The following is a 5,657-nucleotide window of genomic DNA, read 5'->3' as shown; positions in this document are numbered from 1 at the left end:
GCCAATGGGTTCAGAAACTTGTCTGAAAAACAGCGACGAATGATGTTCTTTGACTTTCAGGGCAAAAAAGTCATGCTTAAGGCCGTATTTGAGGGCACTCTGGGCCTCCTGGCGCTAGCGGGGAGTAGTTTCTGGATTCGCGCACTCGCCGCGATATGTTTGAGTACTTGTGGGTCCGACACGGACTCCGAATGAAAAAATTATGACCGTTTTAGTGAACATCTCTCCATTTTATGGCAGTCCTTGAAAGTACTTCATTTTCTCATGCGCTTTTTGCCTGATTGCCCCAAAATTTCTTGTCCTCTATAGAGGAGATATCGTTTCCACATATATATTTGAGGGCACTCCGAGCCTCCTGGCACAAGCCGGGAGTATTTTATGGATTCACGCGCTCACCGCGAGCAGTTTGAGTACTTATGGGTCCGACACGGACTCCGAATAACAAAATTATGACCATTTTAGTGAACATCTGTCCATTCTATGGCAGTCCTTGAAAGTACTTCATTTTCTCGTGCGCTTTTTTCCTGATTGCCCCAAAATTTCTTGTCCTCTATAGAGCAGATATCATTTCCACATATATATTGACCGATGCCAGGAATGCCCTTTTGTTCTTGGCTTTCACGCGCGTGAGTTACAGCATGCCATCCGGCGAAAACAAGGAGAATAAGGCATATAGCCGCTGGATTTTCTTCAATTTACGAGCAAATGAGATTGCCCAGATCATAGCGCATCAGCAGAAAGGTACGTTTGTCCCTACCAGGGGGGCTAATGTCTATAAGAAACATAATCTCTCGAATTTCCTTCAAAACGAAGTGCCAATGGGTTCAGAAACTTGTCTGAAAAACAGCGACGAATGATGTTCTTTGACTTTCAGGGCAAAAAAGTCATGCTTAAGGCCGTATTTGAGGGCACTCTGGGCCTCCTGGCGCTAGCGGGGAGTAGTTTCTGGATTCGCGCGCTCGCCGTGATATGTTTGAGTACTTGTGGGTCCGACACGGACTCCGAATGAAAAAATTATGACCGTTTTAGTGAACATCTCTCCATTCTATGGCAGTCCTTGAAAGTACTTCATTTTCTCATGCGCTTTTTGCCTGATTGCCCCAAAATTTCTTGTCCTCTATAGAGGAGATATCGTTTCCACATATATATTGACCGATGCCAGGAATGCCCTTTTGTTCTTGGCTTTCACGCGCGTGAGTTACAGCATGCCATCCGGCGAAAACAAGGAGAATAAGGCATATAGCCGCTGGATTTTCTTCAATTTACGGCCAAATGAGATTGCCCGGATCATAGAGCATCTAGAGAAAGGTACATTTGTCCCTACCAGGGGGGCTAATGTCTATAAGAAACATAATCTCTCGAATTTCCTTCAAAAGGAAGTGCCAATGAGTTCAGAAACTTGTCTAAAAAACAACGACGAATGATGTTCTTTGACTTTCAGGGCCAAAAAGTCCTGGTTAAGGCCGTATTTGAGGGCACTCTGGACCTCCTAGCGCTAGCGGGGAGTATTTTCTAGATTCACGCGCTCACCGCGATATGTTTGAGTACTTGTGGGTCCGACACGGACTTCGAATGAAAAAATTATGACTGTTTTAGTGAACATCTCTCTATTCTATGGCAGTCCTTGAAAGTACTTCATTTTCTCATGTGCTTTTTGCCTGATTGCCCCAAAATTTCTTGTCCTCTATAGAGGAGATATCGTTTCCACATATATATTGACCGATGCCAAGAATGCCCTTTTGTTCTTGGCTTTCACGCGCGTGAGTTACAGCATGCCATCCGGCGAAAACAAGGAGAATAAGGCATATAGCCGCTGGACTTTCTTCAATTTCCGGCCAAATGAGATTGCCCGGATCATAGAGCGTCTGTAGAAAGGTACATTTGTCCCTACCAGGGGGCTAATGTCTATAAGCAACGTAATCTCTCAAATTTCCTTCAAAAGGAAGTGCCAATGGGTTCAGAAAATTGTCTGAAAAAAAGCGACGAATGATGTTCATTGACTTTCAGGGCCAAAAAGTCCTGCTTAAGGCCATATTTGAGGGCACTCCGAGCCTCCTAGCACAAGCCAGGAGTATTTTCTGGATTCACGCGCTCACCGCGAGCTGTTTGAGTACTTATGGGTCCGACACGGACTCCGAATAACAAAATTATGACCATTTTAGTGAACATCTGTCCATTCTATGGCAGTCCTTCAAAGTACTTCATTTTCTCGTGCGCTTTTTTCCTAATTGCCCAAAAATTTCTTGTCCTCTATAGAGGAGATATCGTTTCCACAAATATATTGACCGATGCCAGGAATGCCCTTTTGTTCTTGGCTTTCATGCGCGTGAGTTACAGCATGCCATCCGGCGAAAACAAGGAGAATAAGGCATATAGCCGCTGGATTTTCTTCAATTTACGAGCAAATGAGATTGCCCAGATCATAGAGCATCAGCAGAAAGGTACGTTTGTCCCTACCAGGGGGGCTAATGTCTATAGGAAACATAATCTCTCGAATTTCCTTCAAAACGAAGTGCCAATGGGTTCAGAAACTTGTCTGAAAAACAGCGACGAATGATGTTCTTTGACTTTCAGGGCAAAAAAGTCATGCTTAAGGTCGTATTTGAGGGCACTCTGGGCCTCCTGGCGCTAGCGGGGAGTAGTTTCTGGATTCGCACGCTCGCCGCGATATGTTTGAGTACTTGTGGGTCCGACACGGACTCCGAATGAAAAAATTATGACCGTTTTAGTGAACATCTCTCCATTTTATGGCAGTCCTTGACAGTACTTCATTTTCTCATGCGCTTTTTGCCTGATTGCCCCAAAATTTCTTGTCCTCTATAGAGGAGATATCGTTTCCACATATATATTGACCGATGCCAGGAATGCCCTTTTGTTCTTGGCTTTCACGCGCGTGAGTTACAGCATGCCATCCGGCGAAAACAAGGAGAATAAGGCATATAGCCGCTGGATTTTCTTCAATTTACGGCCAAATGAGATTGCCCGGATCATAGAGCATCTGGAGAAAGGTACATTTGTCCCTACCAGGGGGGCTAATGTCTATAAGAAACATAATCTCTCGAATTTCCTTCAAAAGGAAGTGCCAATGAGTTCAGAAACTTGTCTAAAAAACAACGACGAATGATGTTCTTTGACTTTCAGGGACAAAAAGTCCTGCTTAAGGCCGTATTTGAGGGCACTCTAGGCCTCCTGGCGCTAGCGGGGAGTATTTTCTAGATTCACGCGCTCGCCGCGATATGTTTGAGTACTTGTGGGTCCGACACGGACTTCGAATGAAAAAATTATGACCGTTTTAGTGAACATCTCTCCATTCTATGGCAGTCCTTGAAAGTACTTCATTTTCTCATGTGCTTTTTGCCTGATTGCCCCAAAATTTCTTCTCCTCTATAGAGGAGATATCGTTTCCACATATATATTGACCGATGCCAGGAATGCCCTTTTGTTCTTGGCTTTCACGCGCGTGAGTTACAGCATGCCATCCGGCGAAAACAAGGAGAATAAGGTATATAGCCGCTGGATTTTCTTTAATTTCCGGCCAAATGAGATTGCCCGGATCATAGAGCATCTGCAAAAAGGTACATTTGTCCCTACCAGGGGGGCTAATGTCTATAAGCAACGTAATCTCTCGAATTTCCTTCAAAAGGAAGTGCCAATGGGTTCAGAAACTTGTCTAGAAAACAACAACGAATTATGTTCTTTGACTTTCAGGGCCAAAAAGTCCTGCTTAAGGCCATATTTGAGGGCACTCCGAGCCTCCTGGCGCAAGCGGGGAGTATTTTCTGGATTCGCGCGCTCGCCGCGAGCAGTTTGAGTACTTATGGGTCCGACACGGACTCCGAATAACAAAATTATGACCATTTTAGTGAACATCTGTCCATTCTATGGCAGTCCTTCAAAGTACTTCATTTTCTCGTGCGCTTTTTTCCTGATTGCCCCAAAATTTCTTGTCCTCTATAGAGGAGATATCGTTTCCACATATATATTGACCGATGCCAGGAATGCCCTTTTGTTATTGGCTTTCACGCGCGTGAGTTACAGCATGCCATCCGGCGAAAACAAGGAGAATAAGGCATATAGCCACTGGATTTTCTTCAATTTACGAGCAAATGAGATTGCCCAGATCATAGAGCATCAGCAGAAAGGTACGTTTGTCCCTACAAGGGGGGCTAATGTCTATAAGAAACATAATCTCTCGAATTTCCTTCAAAACGAAGTGCCAATGGGTTCAGAAACTTGTCTGAAAAACAGCGACGAATGATGTTCTTTGACTTTCAGGGCCAAAAAGTCCTGCTTAAGGCCGTATTTGAGGGCACTCCGGGCCTCCTGGCACAAGCCGGGAGTATTTTCTGGATTCGCGTGCTCGCCGCGAGCAGTTTGAGTACTTATGGGTCCAACACGGACTCCGAATGACAAAATTATGACCGTTTTAGTGAACATCTATCCATTCTATGGCAGTCCTTGAAAGTACTTCATTTTCTCGTGCGCTTTATGCCTGATTGCCCCAAAATTTCTTGTCCTCTATAGAGGAGATATCGTTTCCACATATATATTGACCGATGCCAGGAATGCCCTTTTGTTCTTGGCTTGCACGCGCATGAGTTACAGCATGCCATCCGGCGAAAACAAGGAGAATAAGGCACATAGCCGCTGGATTTTCTTCAATTTACGAGCAAATGAGATTGTCCAGATCATAGAGCATCTGGAGAAAGGTACGTTTGTCCCTACCATGGGGGCTAATGTCTATAAGAAACTTAATCTCTCGAATTTCCTTCAAAAGGAAGTTCCAATGAGTTCAGAAACTTGTCTAAAAAACAACGACGAATGATGTTCTTTGACTTTCAGGGCCAAAAAGTCCTGCTTAAGGCCGTAGTTGAGGTCACTCTGGGCCTCCTGGCGCTAGCGGGGAGTATTTTCTAGATTCGCACGCTCGCCGCGATATATTTGAGTACTTGTGGGTCCGACACGGACTCCGAATGAAAAAACTATGACCATTTTAGTGAACATCTCTCCATTCTATGGCAGTCCTTCAAAGTACTTCATTTTCTCGTGCGCTTTATGCCTGATTGCCCCAAAATTTCTTGTCCTCTATAGAGGAGATATCGTTTCCACATATATATTGACCGATGCCAGGAATGCCCTTTTGTTCTTGGCTTGCACGCGCGTGAGTTACAGCATGCCATCCGGCGAAAACAAGGAGAATAAGGCACATAGCCGCTGGATTTTCTTCAATTTACGAGCAAATGAGATTGTCCAGATCATAGAGCATCTGTAGAAAGGTACGTTTGTCCCTACCAGGGGGGCTAATGTCTATAAGAAACATAATCTCTCGAATTTCCTTCAAAAGGAAGTGCCAATGGGTTCAGAATCTTGTCTAAAAAACAGCGACGAATGATGTTCTTTGACTTTCAGGGCCAAAAAGTCCAGCTTAAGGCCGTATTTGAGGGCACTCCGGGCCTCCTGGCGCTAGCGGGGAGTATTTTCTAGATTCACGCGCTTGCCGCGATATGTTTGAGTACTTGTGGGTCCGACACGGACTCCGAATGAAAAAATTATGACCGTTTTAGTGAACATCTCTCCATTCTATGACAGTCCTTGAAAGTACTTCATTTTCTCGTGCGCTTTTTGCCTGATTGCCCCAAAATTTCTTGTCCTCTATA

This window comes from Triticum aestivum, chromosome 7B, assembly GCF_018294505.1.
Source record: "Triticum aestivum cultivar Chinese Spring chromosome 7B, IWGSC CS RefSeq v2.1, whole genome shotgun sequence".
Lineage (NCBI taxonomy): Eukaryota > Viridiplantae > Streptophyta > Magnoliopsida > Poales > Poaceae > Triticum > Triticum aestivum.
This window is presented reverse-complemented; position numbering follows the sequence as displayed.